General features: G+C 48.0%; 50 non-coding genes across 50 annotated transcripts; all 50 read left to right on the top strand.

Annotated features, from left to right (window-relative positions):
- Nucleotides 1-4,997: 4,997 nt before the first annotated feature.
- Nucleotides 4,998-5,182, top strand: LOC132997546 (U2 spliceosomal RNA). The gene has a single exon (XR_009677600.1). It is a non-coding gene; the product is annotated as a U2 spliceosomal RNA (small nuclear RNA).
- A 298-nt stretch (nucleotides 5,183-5,480) lies between these two features.
- LOC132997603 (U5 spliceosomal RNA) lies at nucleotides 5,481-5,593 on the top strand. Its single transcript, XR_009677651.1, has one exon. It is a non-coding gene; the product is annotated as a U5 spliceosomal RNA (small nuclear RNA).
- A 180-nt stretch (nucleotides 5,594-5,773) lies between these two features.
- LOC132997581 (U2 spliceosomal RNA) lies at nucleotides 5,774-5,965 on the top strand. Its single transcript, XR_009677631.1, has one exon. It is a non-coding gene; the product is annotated as a U2 spliceosomal RNA (small nuclear RNA).
- Nucleotides 5,966-6,263: 298 nt separating this feature from the next.
- LOC132997602 (U5 spliceosomal RNA) lies at nucleotides 6,264-6,376 on the top strand. The gene has a single exon (XR_009677650.1). It is a non-coding gene; the product is annotated as a U5 spliceosomal RNA (small nuclear RNA).
- Nucleotides 6,377-6,556: 180 nt separating this feature from the next.
- LOC132997528 (U2 spliceosomal RNA) lies at nucleotides 6,557-6,748 on the top strand. Its single transcript, XR_009677584.1, has one exon. It is a non-coding gene; the product is annotated as a U2 spliceosomal RNA (small nuclear RNA).
- A 298-nt stretch (nucleotides 6,749-7,046) lies between these two features.
- LOC132997601 (U5 spliceosomal RNA) lies at nucleotides 7,047-7,159 on the top strand. The gene has a single exon (XR_009677649.1). It is a non-coding gene; the product is annotated as a U5 spliceosomal RNA (small nuclear RNA).
- Nucleotides 7,160-7,339: 180 nt separating this feature from the next.
- LOC132997499 (U2 spliceosomal RNA) lies at nucleotides 7,340-7,531 on the top strand. The gene has a single exon (XR_009677557.1). It is a non-coding gene; the product is annotated as a U2 spliceosomal RNA (small nuclear RNA).
- A 298-nt stretch (nucleotides 7,532-7,829) lies between these two features.
- On the top strand, nucleotides 7,830-7,942 carry LOC132997689 (U5 spliceosomal RNA). Its single transcript, XR_009677732.1, has one exon. It is a non-coding gene; the product is annotated as a U5 spliceosomal RNA (small nuclear RNA).
- A 180-nt stretch (nucleotides 7,943-8,122) lies between these two features.
- LOC132997568 (U2 spliceosomal RNA) lies at nucleotides 8,123-8,314 on the top strand. The gene has a single exon (XR_009677619.1). It is a non-coding gene; the product is annotated as a U2 spliceosomal RNA (small nuclear RNA).
- Nucleotides 8,315-8,612: 298 nt separating this feature from the next.
- LOC132997600 (U5 spliceosomal RNA) lies at nucleotides 8,613-8,725 on the top strand. The gene has a single exon (XR_009677648.1). It is a non-coding gene; the product is annotated as a U5 spliceosomal RNA (small nuclear RNA).
- A 180-nt stretch (nucleotides 8,726-8,905) lies between these two features.
- LOC132997503 (U2 spliceosomal RNA) lies at nucleotides 8,906-9,097 on the top strand. Its single transcript, XR_009677560.1, has one exon. It is a non-coding gene; the product is annotated as a U2 spliceosomal RNA (small nuclear RNA).
- A 299-nt stretch (nucleotides 9,098-9,396) lies between these two features.
- Nucleotides 9,397-9,509, top strand: LOC132997599 (U5 spliceosomal RNA). The gene has a single exon (XR_009677647.1). It is a non-coding gene; the product is annotated as a U5 spliceosomal RNA (small nuclear RNA).
- Nucleotides 9,510-9,689: 180 nt separating this feature from the next.
- On the top strand, nucleotides 9,690-9,881 carry LOC132997458 (U2 spliceosomal RNA). Its single transcript, XR_009677517.1, has one exon. It is a non-coding gene; the product is annotated as a U2 spliceosomal RNA (small nuclear RNA).
- Nucleotides 9,882-10,179: 298 nt separating this feature from the next.
- On the top strand, nucleotides 10,180-10,292 carry LOC132997598 (U5 spliceosomal RNA). The gene has a single exon (XR_009677646.1). It is a non-coding gene; the product is annotated as a U5 spliceosomal RNA (small nuclear RNA).
- A 180-nt stretch (nucleotides 10,293-10,472) lies between these two features.
- Nucleotides 10,473-10,664, top strand: LOC132997495 (U2 spliceosomal RNA). Its single transcript, XR_009677553.1, has one exon. It is a non-coding gene; the product is annotated as a U2 spliceosomal RNA (small nuclear RNA).
- Nucleotides 10,665-10,962: 298 nt separating this feature from the next.
- On the top strand, nucleotides 10,963-11,075 carry LOC132997595 (U5 spliceosomal RNA). The gene has a single exon (XR_009677645.1). It is a non-coding gene; the product is annotated as a U5 spliceosomal RNA (small nuclear RNA).
- A 180-nt stretch (nucleotides 11,076-11,255) lies between these two features.
- Nucleotides 11,256-11,447, top strand: LOC132997574 (U2 spliceosomal RNA). Its single transcript, XR_009677625.1, has one exon. It is a non-coding gene; the product is annotated as a U2 spliceosomal RNA (small nuclear RNA).
- Nucleotides 11,448-11,745: 298 nt separating this feature from the next.
- Nucleotides 11,746-11,858, top strand: LOC132997594 (U5 spliceosomal RNA). The gene has a single exon (XR_009677644.1). It is a non-coding gene; the product is annotated as a U5 spliceosomal RNA (small nuclear RNA).
- Nucleotides 11,859-12,038: 180 nt separating this feature from the next.
- On the top strand, nucleotides 12,039-12,230 carry LOC132997488 (U2 spliceosomal RNA). The gene has a single exon (XR_009677546.1). It is a non-coding gene; the product is annotated as a U2 spliceosomal RNA (small nuclear RNA).
- A 298-nt stretch (nucleotides 12,231-12,528) lies between these two features.
- Nucleotides 12,529-12,641, top strand: LOC132997593 (U5 spliceosomal RNA). Its single transcript, XR_009677643.1, has one exon. It is a non-coding gene; the product is annotated as a U5 spliceosomal RNA (small nuclear RNA).
- Nucleotides 12,642-12,821: 180 nt separating this feature from the next.
- Nucleotides 12,822-13,013, top strand: LOC132997727 (U2 spliceosomal RNA). Its single transcript, XR_009677769.1, has one exon. It is a non-coding gene; the product is annotated as a U2 spliceosomal RNA (small nuclear RNA).
- A 303-nt stretch (nucleotides 13,014-13,316) lies between these two features.
- On the top strand, nucleotides 13,317-13,429 carry LOC132997591 (U5 spliceosomal RNA). Its single transcript, XR_009677641.1, has one exon. It is a non-coding gene; the product is annotated as a U5 spliceosomal RNA (small nuclear RNA).
- A 180-nt stretch (nucleotides 13,430-13,609) lies between these two features.
- Nucleotides 13,610-13,801, top strand: LOC132997487 (U2 spliceosomal RNA). The gene has a single exon (XR_009677545.1). It is a non-coding gene; the product is annotated as a U2 spliceosomal RNA (small nuclear RNA).
- Nucleotides 13,802-14,099: 298 nt separating this feature from the next.
- Nucleotides 14,100-14,211, top strand: LOC132997660 (U5 spliceosomal RNA). Its single transcript, XR_009677705.1, has one exon. It is a non-coding gene; the product is annotated as a U5 spliceosomal RNA (small nuclear RNA).
- Nucleotides 14,212-14,392: 181 nt separating this feature from the next.
- On the top strand, nucleotides 14,393-14,584 carry LOC132997556 (U2 spliceosomal RNA). Its single transcript, XR_009677608.1, has one exon. It is a non-coding gene; the product is annotated as a U2 spliceosomal RNA (small nuclear RNA).
- Nucleotides 14,585-14,882: 298 nt separating this feature from the next.
- LOC132997590 (U5 spliceosomal RNA) lies at nucleotides 14,883-14,995 on the top strand. The gene has a single exon (XR_009677640.1). It is a non-coding gene; the product is annotated as a U5 spliceosomal RNA (small nuclear RNA).
- A 180-nt stretch (nucleotides 14,996-15,175) lies between these two features.
- LOC132997544 (U2 spliceosomal RNA) lies at nucleotides 15,176-15,367 on the top strand. Its single transcript, XR_009677599.1, has one exon. It is a non-coding gene; the product is annotated as a U2 spliceosomal RNA (small nuclear RNA).
- Nucleotides 15,368-15,665: 298 nt separating this feature from the next.
- On the top strand, nucleotides 15,666-15,778 carry LOC132997589 (U5 spliceosomal RNA). Its single transcript, XR_009677639.1, has one exon. It is a non-coding gene; the product is annotated as a U5 spliceosomal RNA (small nuclear RNA).
- Nucleotides 15,779-15,958: 180 nt separating this feature from the next.
- On the top strand, nucleotides 15,959-16,150 carry LOC132997533 (U2 spliceosomal RNA). Its single transcript, XR_009677588.1, has one exon. It is a non-coding gene; the product is annotated as a U2 spliceosomal RNA (small nuclear RNA).
- Nucleotides 16,151-16,448: 298 nt separating this feature from the next.
- LOC132997588 (U5 spliceosomal RNA) lies at nucleotides 16,449-16,561 on the top strand. Its single transcript, XR_009677638.1, has one exon. It is a non-coding gene; the product is annotated as a U5 spliceosomal RNA (small nuclear RNA).
- A 180-nt stretch (nucleotides 16,562-16,741) lies between these two features.
- Nucleotides 16,742-16,931, top strand: LOC132997537 (U2 spliceosomal RNA). Its single transcript, XR_009677592.1, has one exon. It is a non-coding gene; the product is annotated as a U2 spliceosomal RNA (small nuclear RNA).
- A 298-nt stretch (nucleotides 16,932-17,229) lies between these two features.
- LOC132997587 (U5 spliceosomal RNA) lies at nucleotides 17,230-17,342 on the top strand. The gene has a single exon (XR_009677637.1). It is a non-coding gene; the product is annotated as a U5 spliceosomal RNA (small nuclear RNA).
- Nucleotides 17,343-17,522: 180 nt separating this feature from the next.
- Nucleotides 17,523-17,713, top strand: LOC132997541 (U2 spliceosomal RNA). The gene has a single exon (XR_009677596.1). It is a non-coding gene; the product is annotated as a U2 spliceosomal RNA (small nuclear RNA).
- Nucleotides 17,714-18,011: 298 nt separating this feature from the next.
- On the top strand, nucleotides 18,012-18,124 carry LOC132997586 (U5 spliceosomal RNA). The gene has a single exon (XR_009677636.1). It is a non-coding gene; the product is annotated as a U5 spliceosomal RNA (small nuclear RNA).
- A 180-nt stretch (nucleotides 18,125-18,304) lies between these two features.
- Nucleotides 18,305-18,495, top strand: LOC132997529 (U2 spliceosomal RNA). The gene has a single exon (XR_009677585.1). It is a non-coding gene; the product is annotated as a U2 spliceosomal RNA (small nuclear RNA).
- A 298-nt stretch (nucleotides 18,496-18,793) lies between these two features.
- LOC132997585 (U5 spliceosomal RNA) lies at nucleotides 18,794-18,906 on the top strand. Its single transcript, XR_009677635.1, has one exon. It is a non-coding gene; the product is annotated as a U5 spliceosomal RNA (small nuclear RNA).
- A 180-nt stretch (nucleotides 18,907-19,086) lies between these two features.
- LOC132997527 (U2 spliceosomal RNA) lies at nucleotides 19,087-19,278 on the top strand. Its single transcript, XR_009677583.1, has one exon. It is a non-coding gene; the product is annotated as a U2 spliceosomal RNA (small nuclear RNA).
- A 298-nt stretch (nucleotides 19,279-19,576) lies between these two features.
- Nucleotides 19,577-19,689, top strand: LOC132997584 (U5 spliceosomal RNA). The gene has a single exon (XR_009677634.1). It is a non-coding gene; the product is annotated as a U5 spliceosomal RNA (small nuclear RNA).
- A 180-nt stretch (nucleotides 19,690-19,869) lies between these two features.
- On the top strand, nucleotides 19,870-20,061 carry LOC132997498 (U2 spliceosomal RNA). The gene has a single exon (XR_009677556.1). It is a non-coding gene; the product is annotated as a U2 spliceosomal RNA (small nuclear RNA).
- A 298-nt stretch (nucleotides 20,062-20,359) lies between these two features.
- LOC132997688 (U5 spliceosomal RNA) lies at nucleotides 20,360-20,472 on the top strand. Its single transcript, XR_009677731.1, has one exon. It is a non-coding gene; the product is annotated as a U5 spliceosomal RNA (small nuclear RNA).
- Nucleotides 20,473-20,652: 180 nt separating this feature from the next.
- Nucleotides 20,653-20,844, top strand: LOC132997473 (U2 spliceosomal RNA). The gene has a single exon (XR_009677532.1). It is a non-coding gene; the product is annotated as a U2 spliceosomal RNA (small nuclear RNA).
- A 298-nt stretch (nucleotides 20,845-21,142) lies between these two features.
- Nucleotides 21,143-21,255, top strand: LOC132997583 (U5 spliceosomal RNA). Its single transcript, XR_009677633.1, has one exon. It is a non-coding gene; the product is annotated as a U5 spliceosomal RNA (small nuclear RNA).
- Nucleotides 21,256-21,435: 180 nt separating this feature from the next.
- LOC132997477 (U2 spliceosomal RNA) lies at nucleotides 21,436-21,627 on the top strand. Its single transcript, XR_009677536.1, has one exon. It is a non-coding gene; the product is annotated as a U2 spliceosomal RNA (small nuclear RNA).
- Nucleotides 21,628-21,925: 298 nt separating this feature from the next.
- LOC132997582 (U5 spliceosomal RNA) lies at nucleotides 21,926-22,038 on the top strand. The gene has a single exon (XR_009677632.1). It is a non-coding gene; the product is annotated as a U5 spliceosomal RNA (small nuclear RNA).
- Nucleotides 22,039-22,218: 180 nt separating this feature from the next.
- Nucleotides 22,219-22,410, top strand: LOC132997457 (U2 spliceosomal RNA). Its single transcript, XR_009677516.1, has one exon. It is a non-coding gene; the product is annotated as a U2 spliceosomal RNA (small nuclear RNA).
- A 298-nt stretch (nucleotides 22,411-22,708) lies between these two features.
- On the top strand, nucleotides 22,709-22,821 carry LOC132997694 (U5 spliceosomal RNA). Its single transcript, XR_009677738.1, has one exon. It is a non-coding gene; the product is annotated as a U5 spliceosomal RNA (small nuclear RNA).
- Nucleotides 22,822-23,001: 180 nt separating this feature from the next.
- On the top strand, nucleotides 23,002-23,193 carry LOC132997485 (U2 spliceosomal RNA). Its single transcript, XR_009677543.1, has one exon. It is a non-coding gene; the product is annotated as a U2 spliceosomal RNA (small nuclear RNA).
- Nucleotides 23,194-23,491: 298 nt separating this feature from the next.
- Nucleotides 23,492-23,604, top strand: LOC132997579 (U5 spliceosomal RNA). Its single transcript, XR_009677630.1, has one exon. It is a non-coding gene; the product is annotated as a U5 spliceosomal RNA (small nuclear RNA).
- Nucleotides 23,605-23,784: 180 nt separating this feature from the next.
- On the top strand, nucleotides 23,785-23,976 carry LOC132997726 (U2 spliceosomal RNA). Its single transcript, XR_009677768.1, has one exon. It is a non-coding gene; the product is annotated as a U2 spliceosomal RNA (small nuclear RNA).
- Nucleotides 23,977-24,274: 298 nt separating this feature from the next.
- Nucleotides 24,275-24,387, top strand: LOC132997578 (U5 spliceosomal RNA). The gene has a single exon (XR_009677629.1). It is a non-coding gene; the product is annotated as a U5 spliceosomal RNA (small nuclear RNA).
- Nucleotides 24,388-24,423: the final 36 nt, after the last annotated feature.

Raw genomic sequence — 24,423 nt, 5'->3', positions numbered from 1 at the left:
GTGGAGGAACACCTAATTTCGAGAGACTGGTTCTGCAAAAAAGTAATTTTGGAACAACTGAGGCTGAAGGTAGAAGATGTGTACTGTATTCAGTGGAACCAGCAAGAAAAAGCTTTCGACGTTACCCTGATCAGTGAGGATGTGTATTCAAGAGTGGCTGAAGCCTGTAGAAAGGAGGCTGGGACAAGATTCATAGCCGGTTACAAGATTTTGAACCTGGACAGACCAAATTTCAGAACTGTCACTGTCCATACGTACAACCCTTTCGTCACAGATCGAGCACTAGTTGCTTTTTTGGGACAGCACGGAGAGGTGGTGACTAGTGCTAGGTACGTAAAAGACATGAGCGGATTCTGGACAGGAAGAAGGCAGTTCCAAGTGCTGCTGAACCCTGACCCAGAAGGACCTGGAGGACTGAAGCATCCACCGGCTCTTTTCAGCATTGGTGCAGACCGTGGTTACCTGTTTTACGCCAGACAACCAGATTTCTGTAGGCGTTGCAGGCAGTCTGGCCATACAGAGGCAGGCTGTTCCGGAGCCTGCTGCTGTACCTGTGGCCAAGGGGGCCATGAGGCCAAAGATTGCAAAGGGCCCAAGGCCTGTCATGGATGTGGAGGAATGGGCCACCTGTACCGCAACTGTCCTAGCCGACGGAGGACCTTTGCGGAAGTAGCCAAGTCCAATGGAGAGCCGGAAAAAGCAAAGGACCCAGGAGAGAGAACCGTGCCTGCAGAGAATGGCACATGCACACCGGTACAGGCGGAGCCAGCTACGGATCTTTCTAAGATTGGAACAGAGGAAGTCCCCCCGGAGAAAGGTACAACAAGCAGTGCCAGCGGGGAAAGCGAAGCCCAGGTGCCCTGTGACAACACAGGGGGAGACTTTCCTCTCATCAGCCCAGGTCCAGCCAACTCCAAGGTCAAGAAGGGGGCACGGAAAGGATCACAGGTTTTCGGAGTGGGGAAGACAATTAGAAGCGGAGAGAGTAAGGAGGGGGGCCATAGTAAAAAGTCAAAGGGGGATGGCACAGGGGCAGAGGGAGGGGACCAAGAGAAGGTAGATGATGGTGGGATGATTTATGGCGTAGGGCAGCAAAGAAGGGCTGCAGAGGAGGGAGGACATCAGGAGCAGGAAGGGGGCAACACAGGGCTAGGTAAGGGTGGAGAGGCTACGCAGCATATCGGAGGAGATCCAGGTGAGCTGCTCGCAGAAGGTTTGGGGCTGGAGCTGGATTTACCTCCTTACCTGCTCAATATACCATCCCCTTTGGGGGAAGATGCATATGAGGGACCCAACAGACCATCAACTTCGCCTAATCCAGTGCTCTTTTCCTGGGCGGAGCAGATGGAGAGAGAGGACTTCTTTTTGCCGTAAGGAGTGTTTTTTTTTTGATTTTGATTGTTTTGATTGTTTTGATACAGTAAAGACTTAAAAAAATACAAATTATAATGGCTGTAGTAAAGATGCTTTCTTTAAATGTAAGAGGGATGAGGGATACGTTAAAAAGAAGGACTGTTTATGATTTTGTGGACCATCTGCATGTTGATATTTGTTTATTGCAGGAGGTTCATTTACGGGACATGGGGGATGCTGCGAATTTCTCAAGGGAGTGGACGAAAGGGGACTCAATCTGGAGCGTGGGAGGGGTCCACTCTACAGGGGTAGGGATTTTGTTTGGGGTAAAAGAGATTAGGGTGGAGGATGTTTTCATTATTGTCCAAGGGAGGATAATGGGGGCTGACATCACATGGGGGACAAGCAAGCTCAGGGTTGTGGTGGTGTATGGACCACAAACTCAGAGGGAACGTAGAGAAATGTTTGAGTTGGTAGAGCCACACTTGGCCACCAATAGGCAGGTAATTGTAGGTGGGGATTTCAATGTGCAGTTAGGTAAGGGGGGGGACACCAGCGATATTTACATCTCCCACCTTATGGCTAGACACGGGTTGGTAGATGGGGGGAGGATGGTCAGGCCTCTGGCAGACGGCCCCACATGGCGTAACTCACGTGGTACGTTTAAACGTCTTGACTACGTGTTTGCAGCAAAGTCTTTAAGTCTGGTGTCAGGTCGACTGCTCCCTGTGTTCTTCTCTGACCATGATGGGCTGCTGTTTGAGGTGCGCCTGTGCCTGCCTATTTTTGGGCGTGGGTACTGGCGCCTCAATATTAGCATATTAGAGGAGGACACTTTCAAACAAAGTTTTGAACTATTTTTCAAAAACCTTTTAGGAATAAGACCATTGTGTCCTGGGGTGATGGAGTGGTGGGAAGTACCCAAGAAAAGGATAAAAATGTTTTGCGTTAGTTATTGTAAAAGGAAGGTGAGGTTGGCAAAGAGGGAGGTTTTTCGCTTACAGCGCCTCCTCGAGCTGGAGTACAGCAAAGGAAACAGCGGTGGCACAGTAAATCAGCGGGCTTGTGACACCCTAAAAGCAAAGCTTAGGGAGGTCTTTGAGGTAAGGGCCCGGGCTTACCTGTTGCAGGCACGGCGAAACTTCCTAGAGAAGCACGAGACGTGTTCCGCTGCTTTTTTCAACTCAATACGGGCAGACATGAAAAGACAGGTACAGACCGGAATCAGGGATAAGCAGGGTGTGGTAGTGTCGGAAGCAGCTGAGATGGTGGGGGCTGCTACTGACTACTACCGCACAAGTTTCCAGGAGAAAGAGGTAGATGTAGAGGGAGGGGAGATCTTTCTGAACTTACTGACCAAGCAGGTGCCGTCCGACATAGCGCAGACTTTGGAGGCCCCGCTTACCCTCAAAGAGCTCGAGGGTGCCCTTGGTAAAATGAACAGGCGGAAGGTGCCTGGCATAGACGGACTGCCGGTGGAGTTTTATCTCAAGTTCTGGGAGATTCTCGGGCCGGTATTGTTGGAGGTGTTGTCCACAATACTTCTCACAGGTGCAATGGGAGGGACTATGGCCACAGGAGTGATCTCCCTTCTGTTTAAGAAGGGGGATGGAACCGACCTCGGGAACTGGCGGCCACTGACCATGTTGTGTGTTGACTATAAACTTCTGGCAAAGGTCCTAGCGGATCGGCTGGGCACAGCGCTTCCACACGTGGTCCATGTGGACCAAACGTGTGGGGTGGCAGGGCGCTCGGTGAAGTGGAATCTCCAGCTCATACGAGACGCTGCCGCGTGGGCGGAAGACAGACACCTGCCATTTATGGTGGTGGGTCTCGACCAGGCAAAGGCCTTTGACAGGGTTCACTGGGGTTTTATGTTTAGGGTGTTGGAAAGGCTAGGCTTTAACAAGGTTTTTGTCGAATGGCTGCGCACATTATACACAGGTGTGGGGAGCAAGGTGTCAGTCAACGGGCACTTAGGGGAAATTTTCAGGTTGCACTCAGGGGTAAGACAGGGCTGCCCACTCTCACCGCTGCTCTACATCCTTTATTTAGAGCCCCTGGCGGCAACCATTCGGGCTGACCCAGGGGTGAAAGGTTTCCTGGTTCCCGGCAGCAGAGGCCTACGGGTCAAGCTGTCACAGTATGCAGACGACACCACACTGCTGCTAGACAGGGATGAGAGTCTCATCCGATCCTTGGAGATTTTTCAGGACTTTGGTCGGGTGTCTGGAGCAAAACTGAATCACGCCAAGTCCTCTGTAAAGTTCTTTGGGCGTTGGAAAGAAAGGACGGATGTACCGGGAGGGTTGTCGCTCTGCACAGGACCACTGAAGGTACTAGGGGTCAGCTTTGAGACAGCCAACAGTGCCACGATCAACTGGACCAGGCGAATTACAGCAGTCCAGAAGAAGCTTGCACTCTGGAAGAGCAGGTGCCTGACCTTTATAGGGAAGGTACTTGTTCTGAAGGTAGACATTCTGCCATCCCTGCTATATTTGGCATACATATACCCACTGCCAGTGAGCATGAGGAGACCTCTCATGCGCTTTGTGTTCGATTTCATATGGGGGGGGGGATACGAATACGTGGCCAGAACTCGCATGCTTTCTGGTATCGAAGCAGGAGGGAGGGATGTGCCACACCTCCCGCTGAAACTGGACTGCATTTTTGTTTCTTCCCTGTGCAGGGAGCTTTCTTTTCCAATAGAGCACCCCTCAGGCTATTTTTTAAGGCTTTATTTCGCGTACCAAGCTAGGGGGTTGATGGTCTGGAACAATTTGGCACCCAGGGTGGAGCAGCAGCCATGGCATTACAACCATGCAGCTAGGTGGCTGCGGGCTCATCCTGAGGCCTCCGACAGAGCAATACAAATAGATCACAGAGCCCTCTACAGAGAGGTCAGTAAGGCAGTGGTCGCACTTCCGTTGGTGGGGACCCCGACAAAGATTTGCCGGGGGATCCAGCCAGGGGGGCTTGACAACAGGCTCAAAGACATAAATTGGTTATGCCTGCACAAATGCCTGCCAGTGCGGGAAACCATGTACAGGCATGGGTTGGCAAGATCCCCTGCGTGCCCTCGGGCAACCTGTTCAGGTGAGGAAACGGTCAGGCATGTCATGTGGGACTGTCCAACTGCAAAGGTAGTATGGGGTAAAGTGGGGGAGCGGCTAAGGCAGGTAGTACGAGGATTTAATTTGACCTGGGATAAGGTTGAAAGAGGTTTAGGCTCAGGAAATTTCCCAATGTGGTATATCATAAGTATTACAAAGAGGATTATGTGGTTGGCCAGGCAAGACCTGGTAAAGAGAGATAAAGACAGCGGTGTGGAAGGGATCATGAGGAGGGTGGAAGCTGAGGTAAAGGGGAAAATCAAAAGGGACATGGAGAAGTGGGGGAAGCATGCCGCTCTAGAGAGGTGGAAGGGAGGGTTTGGGTGGATATGGTGAGCTAAGAGGGAAGGCAAAAGGGTTTCTTTGGGCTGTTTTTGTTTATTATTTCACCTGTTATTTTTGCAACATGGACAGGGAAGGTTTTGAAAAACGAACATTCTATACCTGCAAGGGGCACAATTGATGCCGAACGTTGTATTAGGGATGGTCATACGTGATGTTTGATTTGTCTTGATTTGTATGTAACTGATGAAAGTTTTTTGTAATAAAAAAAAATAAAAAATCTGTTCTTATCAGTTTAATATCTGATATGTCCTCTATATGAGGACTACATATTAAGCAGATTTTTGGCAAGAGGAGCAGAAATGTGGAGCTTGCTCCCTTCTCTCCACGCATCGACCTAGCATTGCAGTGCCGCTGGGAACGGTGCACTCTGTTCTTACCCTGTAGAAAAGCAAACACTCAAGACCTGCTGGGAGACTTGGTGAGAAACCAGAGTCAGCTATTTGGACCCAATGTAAGTGGTTCAGGGATCTATCGCTTAAACAGGCTTAAAAGCCAATCACAGTAGTCAGGGCAGGAGCTAATAAAGACGTGTATAATTTTGGTTGCCAGATGGGGGCGGGGTGGGAATGTTGCATACTGGGCTCTGATATGCGGAAAGAAAAGGCCTACCGTGAAGGTGGTGAATGTGACCGAGAGGCTCCACCGCTGCTCTCCAACACAGGGCCATGCTGACTCTGGTTTCTCTTCATAACGCACAAGTCTTTCGCCTTTTACTAAAGACTTCCGTGGAGAGGAACAAACATGAGTTGAATATATTTTTGGCAGGCTTTGCTTCATGGCTGAGCCTTTTGAAATTGTGAAAAGTCAAAGAGCTGTCTAGGTCAGAAATCAAGCGTCCACAAAGGAGAGCTCGGGCGGAGGTGATAAGCAGCAGCCATCGTTATGCACACCTCCAAATGTGGCACCATCTCAAGTGAGATTTGTGCCAAGAGCCTGGCGTGGACATCCAACACTTGGGGATTATCGCTTCTCGGCCTTTTGGCTAAGATCAAGTGTAGTATCTGTTCTTATCAGTTTAATATCTGATATGTCCTCTATATGAGGACTACATATTAAGCAGATTTTTGGCAAGAGGAGCAGAAATGTGGAGCTTGCTCCCTTCTCTCCACGCATCGACCTAGCATTGCAGTGCCGCTGGGAACGGTGCACTCTGTTCTTACCCTGTAGAAAAGCAAACACTCAAGACCTGCTGGGAGACTTGGTGAGAAACCAGAGTCAGCTATTTGGACCCAATGTAAGTGGTTCAGGGATCTATCGCTTAAACAGGCTTAAAAGCCAATCACAGTAGTCAGGGCAGGAGCTAATAAAGACGTGTATAATTTTGGTTGCCAGATGGGGGCGGGGTGGGAATGTTGCATACTGGGCTCTGATATGCGGAAAGAAAAGGCCTACCGTGAAGGTGGTGAATGTGACCGAGAGGCTCCACCGCTGCTCTCCAACACAGGGCCATGCTGACTCTGGTTTCTCTTCATAACGCACAAGTCTTTCGCCTTTTACTAAAGACTTCCGTGGAGAGGAACAAACATGAGTTGAATATATTTTTGGCAGGCTTTGCTTCATGGCTGAGCCTTTTGAAATTGTGAAAAGTCAAAGAGCTGTCTAGGTCAGAAATCAAGCGTCCACAAAGGAGAGCTCGGGCGGAGGTGATAAGCAGCAGCCATCGTTATGCACACCTCCAAATGTGGCACCATCTCAAGTGAGATTTGTGCCAAGAGCCTGGCGTGGACATCCAACACTTGGGGATTATCGCTTCTCGGCCTTTTGGCTAAGATCAAGTGTAGTATCTGTTCTTATCAGTTTAATATCTGATATGTCCTCTATATGAGGACTACATATTAAGCAGATTTTTGGCAAGAGGAGCAGAAATGTGGAGCTTCCTTCCTTCTCTCCACGCATCGACCTAGCATTGCAGTGCCGCTGGGAACGGTGCACTCTGTTCTTACCCTGTAGAAAAGCAAACACTCAAGACCTGCTGGGAGACTTGGTGAGAAACCAGAGTCAGCTATTTGGACCCAATGTAAGTGGTTCAGGGATCAATCGCTTAAACAGGCTTAAAAGCCAATCACAGTAGTCAGGGCAGGAGCTAATAAAGACGTGTATAATTTTGGTTGCCAAATGGGGGCGGGGTGGGAATGTTGCATACTGGGCTCTGACATGCGGAAAGTAAAGGCCTACCGTAAAGGTGGTGAATGTGACCGAGAGGCTCCACCGCTGCTCTCCAACACAGGGCCATGCTGACTCTGGTTTCTCTTCATAACGCACAAGTCTTTCGCCTTTTACTAAAGACTTCCGTGGAGAGGAACAAACATGAGTTGAATATATTTTTGGCAGGCTTTGCTTCATGGCTGAGCCTTTTGAAATTGTGAAAAGTCAAAGAGCTGTCTAGGTCAGAAATCAAGCGTCCACAAAGGAGAGCTCGGGCGGAGGTGATAAGCAGCAGCCATCGTTATGCACACCTCCAAATGTGGCACCATCACAAGTGAGATTTGTGCCAAGAGCCTGGCGTGGACATCCAACACTTGGGGATTATCGCTTCTCGGCCTTTTGGCTAAGATCAAGTGTAGTATCTGTTCTTATCAGTTTAATATCTGATATGTCCTCTATATGAGGACTACATATTAAGCAGATTTTTGGCAAGAGGAGCAGAAATGGGGAGCTTGCTCCCTTCTCTCCACGCATCGATCTAGCATTGCAGTGCCGCTGGGAACGGTGCACTCTGTTCTTACCCTGTAGAAAAGCAAACACTCAAGACCTGCTGGGAGACTTGGTGAGAAACCAGAGTCAGCTATTTGGACCCAATGTAAGTGGTTCAGGGATCTATCGCTTAAACAGGCTTAAAAGCCAATCACAGTAGTCAGGGCAGGAGCTAATAAAGACGTGTATAATTTTGGTTGCCAGATGGGGGCGGGGTGGGAATGTTGCATACTGGGCTCTGACATGCGGAAAGAAAAGGCCTACCGTGAAGGTGGTGAATGTGACCGAGAGTCTCCACCGCTGCTCTCCAACACAGGGCCATGCTGACTCTGGTTTCTCTTCATAACGCACAAGTCTTTCGCCTTTTACTAAAGACTTTCGTGGAGAGGAACAAACATGAGTTGAATATATTTTTGGCAGGCTTTGCTTCATGGCTGAGCCTTTTGAAATTGTGAAAAGTCAAAGAGCTGTCTAGGTCAGAAATCAAGCGTCCACAAAGGAGAGCTCGGGCGGAGGTGATAAGCAGCAGCCATCGTTATGCACACCTCCAAATGTGGCACCATATCAAGTGAGATTTGTGCCAAGAGCCTGGCGTGGACATCCAACACTTGGGGATTATCGCTTCTCGGCCTTTTGGCTAAGATCAAGTGTAGTATCTGTTCTTATCAGTTTAATATCTGATATGTCCTCTATATGAGGACTACATATTAAGCAGATTTTTGGCAAGAGGAGCAGAAATGTGGAGCTTGCTCCCTTCTCTCCACGCATCGACCTAGCATTGCAGTGCCGCTGGGAACGGTGCACTCTGTTCTTACCCTGTAGAAAAGCAAACACTCAAGACCTGCTGGGAGACTTGGTGAGAAACCAGAGTCAGCTATTTGGACCCAATGTAAGTGGTTCAGGGATCTATCGCTTAAACAGGCTTAAAAGCCAATCACAGTAGTCAGGGCAGGAGCTAATAAAGACGTGTATAATTTTGGTTGCCAAATGGGGGCGGGGTGGGAATGTTGCATACTGGGCTCTGACATGCGGAAAGAAAAGGCCTACCGTGAAGGTGGTGAATGTGACCGAGAGGCTCCACCGCTGCTCTCCAACACAGGGCCATGCTGACTCTGGTTTCTCTTCATAACGCACAAGTCTTTCGCCTTTTACTAAAGACTTCCGTGGAGAGGAACAAACATGAGTTGAATATATTTTTGGCAGGCTTTGCTTCATGGCTGAGCCTTTTGAAATTGTGAAAAGTCAAAGAGCTGTCTAGGTCAGAAATCAAGCGTCCACAAAGGAGAGCTCGGGCGGAGGTGATAAGCAGCAGCCATCGTTATGCACACCTCCAAATGTGGCACCATATAAAGTGAGATTTGTGCCAAGAGCCTGGCGTGGACATCCAACACTTGGGGATTATCGCTTCTCGGCCTTTTGGCTAAGATCAAGAGTAGTATCTGTTCTTATCAGTTTAATATCTGATATGTCCTCTATATGAGGACTACATATTAAGCAGATTTTTGGCAAGAGGAGCAGAAATGTGGAGCTTGCTCCCTTCTCTCCACGCATCGACCTAGCATTGCAGTGCCGCTGGGAACGGTGCACTCTGTTCTTACCCTGTAGAAAAGCAAACACTCAAGACCTGCTGGGAGACTTGGTGAGAAACCAGAGTCAGTTATTTGGACCCAATGTAAGTGGTTCAGGGATCTATCGCTTAAACAGGCTTAAAAGCCAATCACAGTAGTCAGGGCAGGAGCTAATAAAGACGTGTATAATTTTTGGTTGCCAGATGGGGGCGGGGTGGGAATGTTGCATACTGGGCTCTGACATGCGGAAAGAAAAGGCCTACCGTGAAGGTGGTGAATGTGACCGAGAGGCTCCACCGCTGCTCTCCAACACAGGGCCATGCTGACTCTGGTTTCTCTTCATAACGCACAAGTCTTTCGCCTTTTACTAAAGACTTCCGTGGAGAGGAACAAACATGAGTTGAATATATTTTTGGCAGGCTTTGCTTCATGGCTGAGCCTTTTGAAATTGTGAAAAGTCAAAGAGCTGTCTAGGTCAGAAATCAAGCGTCCACAAAGGAGAGCTCGGGCGGAGGTGATAAGCAGCAGCCATCGTTATGCACACCTCCAAATGTGGCACCATCTCAAGAGAGATTTGTGCCAAGAGCCTGGCGTGGACATCCAACACTTGGGGATTATCGCTTCTCGGCCTTTTGGCTAAGATCAAGTGTAGTATCTGTTCTTATCAGTTTAATATCTGATATGTCCTCTATGTGAGGACTACATATTAAGCAGATTTTTGGCAAGAGGAGCAGAAATGTGGAGCTTGCTCCCTTCTCTCCACGCATCGACCTAGCATTGCAGTGCCGCTGGGAACGGTGCACTCTGTTCTTACCCTGTAGAAAAGCAAACAGTCAAGACCTGCTGGGAGACTTGTTGAGAAACCAGAGTCAGCTATTTGGACCCAATGTAAGTGGTTCAGGGATCTATCGCTTAAACAGGCTTAAAAGCCAATCACAGTAGTCAGGGCAGGAGCTAATAAAGACGTGTATAATTTTGGTTGCCAGATGGGGGCGGGGTGGGAATGTTGCATACTGGGCTCTGACATGCGGAAAGAAAAGGCCTACCGTGAAGGTGGTGAATGTGACCGAGAGGCTCCACCGCTGCTCTCCAACACAGGGCCATGCTGACTCTGGTTTCTCTTCATAACGCACAAGTCTTTCGCCTTTTACTAAAGACTTCCGTGGAGAGGAACAAACATGAGTTGAATATATTTTTGGCAGGCTTTGCTTCATGGCTGAGCCTTTTGAAATTGTGAAAAGTCAAAGAGCTGTCTAGGTCAGAAATCAAGCGTCCACAAAGGAGAGCTCGGGCAGAGGTGATAAGCAGCAGCCATCGTTATGCACACCTCCAAATGTGGCACCATCTCAAGTGAGATTTGTGCCAAGAGCCTGGCGTGGACATCCAACACTTGGGGATTATCGCTTCTCGGCCTTTTGGCTAAGATCAAGTGTAGTATCTGTTCTTATCAGTTTAATATCTGATATGTCCTCTATATGAGGACTACATATTAAGCAGATTTTTGGCAAGAGGAGCAGAAATGTGGAGCTTGCTCACTTCTCTCCACGCATCGACCTAGCATTGCAGTGCCGCTGGGAACGGTGCACTCTGTTCTTACCCTGTAGAAAAGCAAACACTCAAGACCTGCTGGGAGACTTGGTGAGAAACCAGAGTCAGCTATTTGGACCCAATGTAAGTGGTTCAGGGATCTATCGCTTAAACAGGCTTAAAAGCCAATCACAGTAGTCAGGGCAGGAGCTAATAAAGACGTGTATAATTTTGGTTGCCAGATGGGGGCGGGGTGGGAATGTTGCATACTGGGCTCTGACATGCGGAAAGAAAAGGCCTACCGTGAAGATGGTGAATGTGACCGAGAGGCTCCACCGCTGCTCTCCAACACAGGGCCATGCTGACTCTGGTTTCTCTTCATAACGCACAAGTCTTTCGCCTTTTACTAAAGACTTCCGTGGAGAGGAACAAACATGAGTTGAATATATTTTTGGCAGGCTTTGCTTCATGGCTGAGCCTTTTGAAATTGTGAAAAGTCAAAGAGCTGTCTAGGTCAGAAATCAAGCGTCCACAAAGGAGAGCTCGGGCGGAGGTGATAAGCAGCAGCCATCGTTATGCACACCTCCAAATGTGGCACCATATCAAGTGAGATTTGTGCCAAGAGCCTCGCGTGGATATCCAACACTTGGGGATTATCGCTTCTCGGCCTTTTGGCTAAGATCAAGTGTAGTATCTGTTCTTATCAGTTTAATATCTGATATGTCCTCTATATGAGGACTACATATTAAGCAGATTTTTGGAAAGAGGAGCAGAAATGTGGAGCTTGCTCCCTTCTCTCCACGCATCGACCTAGCATTGCAGTGCCGCTGGGAACGGTGCACTCTGTTCTTACCCTGTAGAAAAGCAAACACTCAAGACCTGCTGGTAGACTTGGTGAGAAACCAGAGTCAGCTATTTGGACCCAATGTAAGTGGTTCAGGGATCTATCGCTTAAACAGGCTTAAAAGCCAATCACAGTAGTCAGGGCAGGAGCTAATAAAGACGTGTATAATTTTGGTTGCCAGATGGGGGCGGGGTGGGAATGTTGCATACTGGGCTCTGACATGCGGAAAGAAAAGGCCTACCGTGAAGATGGTGAATGTGACCGAGAGGCTCCACCGCTGCTCTCCAACACAGGGCCATGCTGACTCTGGTTTCTCTTCATAACGCACAAGTCTTTCGCCTTTTACTAAAGACTTCCGTGGAGAGGAACAAACATGAGTTGAATATATTTTTGGCAGGCTTTGCTTCATGGCTGAGCCTTTTGAAATTGTGAAAAGTCAAAGAGCTGTCTAGGTCAGAAATCAAGCGTCCACAAAGGAGAGCTCGGGCGGAGGTGATAAGCAGCAGCCATCGTTATGCACACCTCCAAATGTGGCACCATATCAAGTGAGATTTGTGCCAAGAGCCTGGCGTGGACATCCAACACTTGGGGATTATCGCTTCTCGGCCTTTTGGCTAAGATCAAGTGTAGTATCTGTTCTTATCAGTTTAATATCTGATATGTCCTCTATATGGGGACTACATATTAAGCAGATTTTTGGCAAGAGGAGCAGAAATGTGGAGCTTGCTCCCTTCTCTCCACGCATCGACCTAGCATTGCAGTGCCGCTGGGAACGGTGCACTCTGTTCTTACCCTGTAGAAAAGCAAACACTCAAGACCTGCTGGGAGACTTGGTGAGAAACCAGAGTCAGCTATTTGGACCCAATGTAAGTGGTTCAGGGATCTATCGCTTAAACAGGCTTAAAAGCCAATCACAGTAGTCAGGGCAGGAGCTAATAAAGACGTGTATAATTTTGGTTGCCAGATGGGGGCGGGGTGGGAATGTTGCATACTGGGCTCTGACATGCGGAAAGAAAAGGCCTACCGTGAAGGTGGTGAATGTGACCGAGAGGCTCCACCGCTGCTCTCCAACACAGGGCCATGCTGACTCTGGTTTCTCTTCATAACGCACAAGTCTTTCGCCTTTTACTAAAGACTTCCGTGGAGAGGAACAAACATGAGTTGAATATATTTTTGGCAGGCTTTGCTTCATGGCTGAGCCTTTTGAAATTGTGAAAAGTCAAAGAGCTGTCTAGGTCAGAAATCAAGCTTCCACAAAGGAGAGCTCGGGCGGAGGTGATAAGCAGCAGCCATCGTTATGCACACCTCCAAATGTGGCACCATATCAAGTGAGATTTGTGCCAAGAGCCTGGCGTGGACATCCAACACTTGGGGATTATCGCTTCTCGGCCTTTTGGCTAAGATCAAGTGTAGTATCTGTTCTTATCAGTTTAATATCTGATATGTCCTCTATGTGAGGACTACATATTAAGCAGATTTTTGGCAAGAGGAGCAGAAATGTGGAGCTTGCTCCCTTCTCTCCACGCATCGACCTAGCATTGCAGTGCCGCTGGGAACGGTGCACTCTGTTCTTACCCTGTAGAAAAGCAAACAGTCAAGACCTGCTGGGAGACTTGTTGAGAAACCAGAGTCAGCTATTTGGACCCAATGTAAGTGGTTCAGGGATCTATCGCTTAAACAGGCTTAAAAGCCAATCACAGTAGTCAGGGCAGGAGCTAATAAAGACGTGTATAATTTTGGTTGCCAGATGGGGGCGGGGTGGGAATGTTGCATACTGGGCTCTGAAATGCGGAAAGAAAAGGCCTACCGTGAAGATGGTGAATGTGATGTGACCGAGAGGCTCCACCGCTGCTCTCCAACACAGGGCCATGCTGACTCTGGTTTCTCTTCATAACGCACAAGTCTTTCGCCTTTTACTAAAGACTTCCGTGGAGAGGAACAAACATGAGTTGAATATATTTTTGGCAGGCTTTGCTTCATGGCTGAGCCTTTTGAAATTGTGAAAAGTCAAAGAGCTGTCTAGGTCAGAAATCAAGCGTCCACAAAGGAGAGCTCGGGCGGAGGTGATAAGCAGCAGCCATCGTTATGCACACCTCCAAATGTGGCACCATATCAAGTGAGATTTGTGCCAAGAGCCTGGCGTGGACATCCAACACTTGGGGATTATCGCTTCTCGGCCTTTTGGCTAAGATCAAGTGTAGTATCTGTTCTTATCAGTTTAATATCTGATATGTCCTCTATATGGGGACTACATATTAAGCAGATTTTTGGCAAGAGGAGCAGAAATGTGGAGCTTGCTCCCTTCTCTCCACGCATCGACCTAGCATTGCAGTGCCGCTGGGAACGGTGCACTCTGTTCTTACCCTGTAGAAAAGCAAACACTCAAGACCTGCTGGGAGACTTGGTGAGAAACCAGAGTCAGCTATTTGGACCCAATGTAAGTGGTTCAGAGATCTATCGCTTAAACAGGCTTAAAAGCCAATCACAGTAGTCAGGGCAGGAACTAATTAGGACGTGTATAATTTTGGTTGCCAGATGGGGGCGGGGTGGGAATGTTGCATACTGGGCTCTGACATGCGGAAAGAAAAGGCCTACCGTGAAGGTGGTGAATGTGACCGAGAGGCTCCACCGCTGCTCTCCAACACAGGGCCATGCTGACTCTGGTTTCTCTTCATAACGCACAAGTCTTTCGCCTTTTACTAAAGACTTCCGTGGAGAGGAACAAACATGAGTTGAATATATTTTTGGTAGACTTTGCTTCATGGCTGAGCCTTTTGAAATTGTGAAAAGTCAAAGAGCTGTCTAGGTCAGAAATCAAGCGTCCACAAAGGAGAGCTCGGGCGGAGGTGATAAGCAGCAGCCATCGTTATGCACACCTCCAAATGTGGCACCATCTCAAGTGAGATTTGTGCCAAGAGCCTGGCGTGGACATCCAACACTTGGGGATTATCGCTTCTCGGCCTTTTGGCTAAGATCAAGTGTAGTATCTGTTCTTATCAGTTTAATATCTGATATGTCCTCTATATGAGGACTACATATTAAGCAGATTTTTGGCAAGAGGAGCAGAAATGTGGAGCTTGCTCCCTTCTCTCCACGCATCGACCTAGCATTGCAGTGCCGCTGGGAACGGTGCACTCTGTTCTTACCCTGTAGAAAAGCAAACACTCAAGACCTGCTGGGAGACTTGGTGAGAAACCAGAGTCAGCTATTTGGACCCAATGTAAGTGGTTCAGGGATCTATCGCTTAAACAGGCTTAAAAGCCAATCACAGTAGTCAGGGCAGGAGCTAATAAAGACGTGTATAATTTTGGTTGCCAGATGGGGGCGGGGTGGGAATGTTGCATACTGGGCTCTGACATGCGGAAAGAAAAGGCCTACCGTGAAGATGATGAATGTGACCGAGAGGCTCCACCGCTGCTCTCCAACACAGGGCCATGCTGACTCTGGTTTCTCTTCATAACGCACAAGTCTTTCGCCTTTTACTAAAGACTTCCGTGGAGAGGAACAAACATGAGTTGAATATATTTTTGGCAGGCTTTGCTTCATGGCTGAGCCTTTTGAAATTGTGAAAAGTCAAAGAGCTGTCTAGGTCAGAAATCAAGCGTCCACAAAGTAGAGCTCGGGCGGAGGTGATAAGCAGCAGCCATCGTTATGCACACCTCCAAATGTGACACCATATCAAGTGAGATTTGTGCCAAGAGCCTGGCGTGGACATCCAACACTTGGGGATTATCGCTTCTCGGCCTTTTGGCTAAGATCAAGTGTAGTATCTGTTCTTATCAGTTTAATATCTGATATGTCCTCTATATGAGGACTACATATTAAGCAGATTTTTGGCAAGAGGAGCAGAAATGTGGAGCTTGCTCCCTTCTCTCCACGCATCGACCTAGCATTGCAGTGCCGCTGGGAACGGTGCACTCTGTTCTTACCCTGTAGAAAAGCAAACACTCAAGACCTGCTGGTAGACTTGGTGAGATACCAGAGTCAGCTATTTGGACCCAATGTAAGTGGTTCAGGGATCTATCGCTTAAACAGGCTTAAAAGCCAATCACAGTAGTCAGGGCAGGAGCTAATAAAGACGTGTATAATTTTGGTTGCCAAATGGGGGCGGGGTGGGAATGTTGCATACTGGGCTCTGACATGCGGAAAGAAAAGGCCTACCGTGAAGGTGGTGAATGTGACCGAGAGTCTCCACCGCTGCTCTCCAACACAGTGCCATGCTGACTCTGGTTTCTCTTCATAACGCACAAGTCTTTCGCCTTTTACTAAAGACTTCCGTGGAGAGGAACAAACATGAGTTGAATATATTTTTGGCAGGCTTTGCTTCATGGCTGAGCCTTTTGAAATTGTGAAAAGTCAAAGAGCTGTCTAGGTCAGAAATCAAGCGTCCACAAAGGAGAGCTCGGGCGGAGGTGATAAGCAGCAGCCATCGTTATGCACACCTCCAAATGTGGCACCATCTCAAGTGAGATTTGTGCCAAGAGCCTGGCGTGGACATCCAACACTTGGGGATTATCGCTTCTCGGCCTTTTGGCTAAGATCAAGTGTAGTATCTGTTCTTATCAGTTTAATATCTGATATGTCCTCTATATGAGGACTACATATTAAGCAGATTTTTGGCAAGAGGAGCAGAAATGTGGAGCTTGCTCCCTTCTCTCCACGCATCGACCTAGCATTGCAGTGCCGCTGGGAACGGTGCACTCTGTTCTTACCCTGTAGAAAAGCAAACACTCAAGACCTGCTGGGAGACTTGGTGAGAAACCTGAGTCAGTTATTTGGACCCAATGTAAGTGGTTCAGGGATCTATCGCTTAAACAGGCTTAAAAGCCAATCACAGTAGTCAGGGCAGGAGCTAATAAAGACGTGTATAATTTTGGTTGCCAGATGGGGGCGGGGTGGGAATGTTGCATACTGGGCTCTGACATGCGGAAAGAAAAGGCCTACCGTGAAGGTGGTGAATGTGACCGAGAGGCTCCGCCGCTGCTCTCCAACACAGGGCCATGCTGACTCTGGTTTCTCTTCATAACGCACAAGTCTTTCGCCTTTTACTAAAGACTTCCGTGGAGAGGAACAAACATGAGTTGAATATATTTTTGGCAGGCTTTGCTTCATGGCTGAGCCTTTTGAAATTGTGAAAAGTCAAAGAGCTGTCTAGGTCAGAAATCAAGCGTCCACAAAGGAGAGCTCGGGCGGAGGTGATAAGCAGCAGCCATCGTTATGCACACCTCCAAATGTGGCACCATCTCAAGTGAGATTTGTGCCAAGAGCCTGGCGTGGACATCCAACACTTGGGGATTATCGCTTCTCGGCCTTTTGGCTAAGATCAAGTGTAGTATCTGTTCTTATCAGTTTAATATCTGATAGTCCTCTATGTGAGGCTACATATTAAGCAGATTTTTGGCAAGAGGAGCAGAAATGTGGAGCTTGCTCCCTTCTCTCCACGCATCGACCTAGCATTGCAGTGCCGCTGGGAACGGTGCTCTCTGTTCTTACCCTGTAGAAAAGCAAACAGTCAAGACCTGCTGGGAGACTTGTTGAGAAACCAGAGTCAGCTATTTGGACCCAATGTAAGTGGTTCAGGGATCTATCGCTTAAACAGGCTTAAAAGCCAATCACAGTAGTCAGGGCAGGAGCTAATAAAGACGTGTATAATTTTGGTTGCCAGATGGGGGTGGGGTGGGAATGTTGCATACTGGGCTTTGACATGCAGAAAGAAAAGGCCTACCGTGAAGGTGGTGAATGTGACCGAGAGTCTCCACCGCTGCTCTCCAACACAGGGCCATGCTGACTCTGGTTTCTCTTCATAACGCACAAGTCTTTCGCCTTTTACTAAAGACTTCCGTGGAGAGGAACAAACATGAGTTGAATATATTTTTGGCAGGCTTTGCTTCATGGCTGAGCCTTTTGAAATTGTGAAAAGTCAAAGAGCTGTCTAGGTCAGAAATCAAGCGTACACAAAATAGAGCTCGGGCGAAGGTGATAAGCAGCAGCCATCGTTATGCACACCTCCAAATGTGGCACCATCTCAAGTGAGATTTGTGCCAAGAGCCTGGCGTGGACATCCAACACTTGGGGATTATCGCTTCTCGGCCTTTTGGCTAAGATCAAGTGTAGTATCTGTTCTTATCAGTTTAATATCTGATATGTCCTCTATATGAGGACTACATATTAAGCAGATTTTGGCAAGAGGAGCAGAAATGTGGAGCTTCCTTCCTTCTCTCCACGCATCGACCTAGGATTGCAGTGCCGCTGGGAACGGTGCACTCTGTTCTTACCCTGTAGAAAAGCAAACACTCAAGACCTGCTGGGAGACTTGGTGAGAAACCAGAGTCAGCTATTTGGACCCAATGTAAGTGGTTCAGGGATCAATCGCTTAAACAGGCTTAAAAGCCAATCACAGTAGTCAGGGCAGGAGCTAATAAAGACGTGTATAATTTTGGTTGCCAAATGGGGGCGGGGTGGGAATGTTGCATACTGGGCTCTGACATGCGGAAAGAAAAGGCCTACCGTAAAGGTGGTGAATGTGACCGAGAGGCTCCACCGCTGCTCTCCAACACAGGGCCATGCTGACTCTGGTTTCTCTTCATAACGCACAAGTCTTTCGCCTTTTACTAAAGACTTCCGTGGAGAGGAACAAACATGAGTTGAATATATTTTTGGCAGGCTTTGCTTCATGGCTGAGCCTTTTGAAATTGTGAAAAGTCAAAGAGCTGTCTAGGTCAGAAATCAAGCGTCCACAAAGGAGAGCTCGGGCGGAGGTGATAAGCAGCAGCCATCGTTATGCACACCTCCAAATGTGGCACCATCTCAAGTGAGATTTGTGCCAAGAGCCTGGCGTGGACATCCAACACTTGGGGATTATCGCTTCTCGGCCTTTTGGCTAAGATCAAGTGTAGTATCTGTTCTTATCAGTTTAATATCTGATAGTCCTCTATGTGAGGACTACATATTAAGCAGATTTTTGGCAAGAGGAGCAGAAATGTGGAGTTTGCTCCCTTCTCTCCACGCATCGACCTAGCATTGCAGTGCCGCTGGGAACGGTGCTCTCTGTTCTTACCCTGTAGAAAAGCAAACAGTCAAGACCTGCTGGGAGACTTGTTGAGAAACCAGAGTCAGCTATTTGGACCCAATGTAAGTGGTTCAGGGATCTATCGCTTAAACAGGCTTAAAAGCCAATCACAGTAGTCAGGGCAGGAGCTAATAAAGACGTGTATAATTTTGGTTGCCAGATGGGGGCGGGGTGGGAATGTTGCATACTGGGCTTTGACATGCAGAAAGAAAAGGCCTACCGTGAAGGTGGTGAATGTGACCGAGAGTCTCCACCGCTGCTCTCCAACACAGGGCCATGCTGACTCTGGTTTCTCTTCATAACGCACAAGTCTTTCGCCTTTTACTAAAGACTTCCGTGGAGAGGAACAAACATGAGTTGAATATATTTTTGGCAGGCTTTGCTTCATGGCTGAGCCTTTTGAAATTGTGAAAAGTCAAAGAGCTGTCTAGGTCAGAAATCAAGCGTACACAAAATAGAGCTCGGGCGAAGGTGATAAGCAGCAGCCATCGTTATGCACACCTCCAAATGTGGCACCATCTCAAGTGAGATTTGTGCCAAGAGCCTGGCGTGGACATCCAACACTTGGGGATTATCGCTTCTCGGCCTTTTGGCTAAGATCAAGTGTAGTATCTGTTCTTATCAGTTTAATATCTGATATGTCCTCTATATGAGGACTACATATTAAGCAGATTTTTGGCAAGAGGAGCAGAAATGTGGAGCTTCCTTCCTTCTCTCCACGCATCGACCTAGCATTGCAGTGCCGCTGGGAACGGTGCACTCTGTTCTTACCCTGTAGAAAAGCAAACACTCAAGACCTGCTGGGAGACTTGGTGAGAAACCAGAGTCAGCTATTTGGACCCAATGTAAGTGGTTCAGGGATCAATCGCTTAAACAGGCTTAAAAGCCAATCACAGTAGTCAGGGCAGGAGCTAATAAAGACGTGTATAATTTTGGTTGCCAAATGGGGGCGGGGTGGGAATGTTGCATACTGGGCTCTGACATGCGGAAAGAAAAGGCCTACCGTAAAGGTGGTGAATGTGACCGAGAGGCTCCACCGCTGCTCTCCAACACAGGGCCATGCTGACTCTGGTTTCTCTTCATAACGCACAAGTCTTTCGCCTTTTACTAAAGACTTCCGTGGAGAGGAACAAACATGAGTTGAATATATTTTTGGCAGGCTTTGCTTCATGGCTGAGCCTTTTGAAATTGTGAAAAGTCAAAGAGCTGTCTAGGTCAGAAATCAAGCGTCCACAAAGGAGAGCTCGGGCGGAGGTGATAAGCAGCAGCCATCGTTATGCACACCTCCAAATGTGGCACCATCACAAGTGAGATTTGTGCCAAGAGCCTGGCGTGGACATCCAACACTTGGGGATTATCGCTTCTCGGCCTTTTGGCTAAGATCAAGTGTAGTATCTGTTCTTATCAGTTTAATATCTGATATGTCCTCTATATGAGGACTACATATTAAGCAGATTTTTGGCAAGAGGAGCAGAAATGGGGAGCTTGCTCCCTTCTCTCCACGCATCGATCTAGCATTGCAGTGCCGCTGGGAACGGTGCACTCTGTTCTTACCCTGTAGAAAAGCAAACACTCAAGACCTGCTGGGAGACTTGGTGAGAAACCAGAGTCAGCTATTTGGACCCAATGTAAGTGGTTCAGGGATCTATCGCTTAAACAGGCTTAAAAGCCAATCACAGTAGTCAGGGCAGGAGCTAATAAAGACGTGTATAATTTTGGTTGCCAGATGGGGGCGGGGTGGGAATGTTGCATACTGGGCTCTGACATGCGGAAAGAAAAGGCCTACCGTGAAGGTGGTGAATGTGACCGAGAGTCTCCACCGCTGCTCTCCAACACAGGGCCATGCTGACTCTGGTTTCTCTTCATAACGCACAAGTCTTTCGCCTTTTACTAAAGACTTTCGTGGAGAGGAACAAACATGAGTTGAATATATTTTTGGCAGGCTTTGCTTCATGGCTGAGCCTTTTGAAATTGTGAAAAGTCAAAGAGCTGTCTAGGTCAGAAATCAAGCGTCCACAAAGGAGAGCTCGGGCGGAGGTGATAAGCAGCAGCCATCGTTATGCACACCTCCAAATGTGGCACCATATCAAGTGAGATTTGTGCCAAGAGCCTGGCGTGGACATCCAACACTTGGGGATTATCGCTTCTCTGCCTTTTGGCTAAGATCAAGTGTAGTATCTGTTCTTATCAGTTTAATATCTGATATGTCCTCTATATGAGGACTACATATTAAGCAGATTTTTGGCAAGAGGAGCAGAAATGTGGAGCTTGCTCCCTTCTCTCCACGCATCGACCTAGCATTGCAGTGCCGCTGGGAACGGTGCACTCTGTTCTTACCCTGTAGAAAAGCAAACACTCAAGACCTGCTGGGAGACTTGGTGAGAAACCAGAGTCAGTTATTTGGACCCAATGTAAGTGGTTCAGGGATCTATCGCTTAAACAGGCTTAAAAGCCAATCACAGTAGTCAGGGCAGGAGCTAATAAAGACGTGTATAATTTTGGTTGCCAGATGGGGGCGGGGTGGGAATGTTGCATACTGGGCTCTGACATGCGGAAAGAAAAGGCCTACCGTGAAGGTGGTGAATGTGACCGAGAGGCTCCACCGCTGCTCTCCAACACAGGGCCATGCTGACTCTGGTTTCTCTTCATAACGCACAAGTCTTTCGCCTTTTACTAAAGACTTCCGTGGAGAGGAACAAACATGAGTTGAATATATTTTTGGCAGGCTTTGCTTCATGGCTGAGCCTTTTGAAATTGTGAAAAGTCAAAGAGCTGTCTAGGTCAGAAATCAAGCGTCCACAAAGGAGAGCTCGGGCGGAGGTGATAAGCAGCAGCCATCGTTATGCACACCTCCAAATGTGGCACCATCTCAAGTGAGATTTGTGCCAAGAGCCTGGCGTGGACATCCAACACTTGGGGATTATCGCTTCTCGGCCTTTTGGCTAAGATCAAGTGTAGTATCTGTTCTTATCAGTTTAATATCTGATATGTCCTCTATATGAGGACTACATATTAAGCAGATTTTTGGCAAGAGGAGCAGAAATGGGGAGCTTGCTCCCTTCTCTCCACGCATCGACCTAGCATTGCAGTGCCGCTGGGAACGGTGCACTCTGTTCTTACCCTGTAGAAAAGCAAACACTCAAGACCTGCTGGGAGACTTGGTGAGAAACCAGAGTCAGCTATTTGGACCCAATGTAAGTGGTTCAGGGATCTATCGCTTAAACAGGCTTAAAAGCCAATCACAGTAGTCAGGGCAGGAGCTAATAAAGACGTGTATAATTTTGGTTGCCAGATGGGGGCGGGGTGGGAATGTTGCATACTGGGCTCTGACATGCGGAAAGAAAAGGCCTACCGTGAAGATGGTGAATGTGACCGAGAGGCTCCACCGCTGCTCTCCAACACAGGGCCATGCTGACTCTGGTTTCTCTTCATAACGCACAAGTCTTTCGCCTTTTACTAAAGACTTCCGTGGAGAGGAACAAACATGAGTTGAATATATTTTTGGCAGGCTTTGCTTCATGGCTGAGCCTTTTGAAATTGTGAAAAGTCAAAGAGCTGTCTAGGTCAGAAATCAAGCGTCCACAAAGGAGAGCTCGGGCGGAGGTGATAAGCAGCAGCCATCGTTATGCACACCTCCAAATGTGGCACCATATCAAGTGAGATTTGTGCCAAGAGCCTCGCGTGGACATCCAACACTTGGGGATTATCGCTTCTCGGCCTTTTGGCTAAGATCAAGTGTAGTATCTGTTCTTATCAGTTTAATATCTGATATGTCCTCTATATGAGGACTACATATTAAGCAGATTTTTGGAAAGAGGAGCAGAAATGTGGAGCTTGCTCCCTTCTCTCCACGCATCGACCTAGCATTGCAGTGCCGCTGGGAACGGTGCACTCTGTTCTTACCCTGTAGAAAAGCAAACACTCAAGACCTGCTGGTAGACTTGGTGAGAAACCAGAGTCAGCTATTTGGACCCAATGTAAGTGGTTCAGGGATCTATCGCTTAAACAGGCTTAAAAGCCAATCACAGTAGTCAGGGCAGGAGCTAATAAAGACGTGTATAATTTTGGTTGCCAGATGGGGGCGGGGTGGGAATGTTGCATACTGGGCTCTGACATGCGGAAAGAAAAGGCCTACCGTGAAGATGGTGAATGTGACCGAGAGGCTCCACCGCTGCTCTCCAACACAGGGCCATGCTGACTCTGGTTTCTCTTCATAACGCACAAGTCTTTCGCCTTTTACTAAAGACTTCCGTGGAGAGGAACAAACATAAGTTGAATATATTTTTGGCAGGCTTTGCTTCATGGCTGAGCCTTTTGAAATTGTGAAAAGTCAAAGAGCTGTCTAGGTCAGAAATCAAGCGTCCACAAAGGAGAGCTCGGGCGGAGGTGATAAGCAGCAGCCATCGTTATGCACACCTCCAAATGTGGCACCATATCAAGTGAGATTTGTGCCAAGAGCCTGGCGTGGACATCCAACACTTGGGGATTATCGCTTCTCGGCCTTTTGGCTAAGATCAAGTGTAGTATCTGTTCTTATCAGTTTAATATCTGATATGTCCTCTATATGGGGACTACATATTAAGCAGATTTTTGGCAAGAGGAGCAGAAATGTGGAGCTTGCTCCCTTCTCTCCACGCATCGACCTAGCATTGCAGTGCCGCTGGGAACGGTGCACTCTGTTCTTACCCTGTAGAAAAGCAAACACTCAAGACCTGCTGGGAGACTTGGTGAGAAACCAGAGTCAGCTATTTGGACCCAATGTAAGTGGTTCAGGGATCTATCGCTTAAACAGGCTTAAAAGCCAATCACAGTAGTCAGGGCAGGAGCTAATAAAGACGTGTATAATTTTGGTTGCCAGATGGGGGCGGGGTGGGAATGTTGCATACTGGGCTCTGACATGCGGAAAGAAAAGGCCTACCGTGAAGGTGGTGAATGTGACCGAGAGGCTCCACCGCTGCTCTCCAACACAGGGCCATGCTGACTCTGGTTTCTCTTCATAACGCACAAGTCTTTCGCCTTTTACTAAAGACTTCCGTGGAGAGGAACAAACATGAGTTGAATATATTTTTGGCAGGCTTTGCTTCATGGCTGAGCCTTTTGAAATTGTGAAAAGTCAAAGAGCTGTCTAGGTCAGAAATCAAGCGTCCACAAAGGAGAGCTCGGGCGGAGGTGATAAGCAGCAGCCATCGTTATGCACACCTCCAAATGTGGCACCATATCAAGTGAGATTTGTGCCAAGAGCCTGGCGTGGACATCCAACACTTGGGGATTATCGCTTCTCGGCCTTTTGGCTAAGATCAAGTGTAGTATCTGTTCTTATCAGTTTAATATCTGATATGTCCTCTATGTGAGGACTACATATTAAGCAGATTTTTGGCAAGAGGAGCAGAAATGTGGAGCTTGCTCCCTTCTCTCCACGCATCGACCTAGCATTGCAGTGCCGCTGGGAACGGTGCACTCTGTTCTTACCCTGTAGAAAAGCAAACAGTCAAGACCTGCTGGGAGACTTGTTGAGAAACCAGAGTCAGCTATTTGGACCCAATGTAAGTGGTTCAGGGATCTATCGCTTAAACAGGCTTAAAAGCCAATCACAGTAGTCAGGGCAGGAGCTAATAAAGACGTGTATAATTTTGGTTGCCAGATGGGGGCGGGGTGGGAATGTTGCATACTGGGCTCTGACATGCGGAAAGAAAAGGCCTACCGTGAAGATGGTGAATGTGACCGAGAGGCTCCACCGCTGCTCTCCAACACAGGGCCATGCTGACTCTGGTTTCTCTTCATAACGCACAAGTCTTTCGCCTTTTACTAAAGACTTCCGTGGAGAGGAACAAACATGAGTTGAATATATTTTTGGCAGGCTTTGCTTCATGGCTGAGCCTTTTGAAATTGTGAAAAGTCAAAGAGCTGTCT

The sequence above is a fragment of the Limanda limanda genome, unplaced genomic scaffold (assembly GCF_963576545.1).
Source record: "Limanda limanda unplaced genomic scaffold, fLimLim1.1 SCAFFOLD_39, whole genome shotgun sequence".
NCBI classification, from domain to species: Eukaryota; Metazoa; Chordata; class Actinopteri; order Pleuronectiformes; family Pleuronectidae; genus Limanda; species Limanda limanda.
The sequence above is the reverse complement of the archived record's forward strand: the minus strand, read 5'-3'. Positions and strand labels throughout refer to the sequence as shown.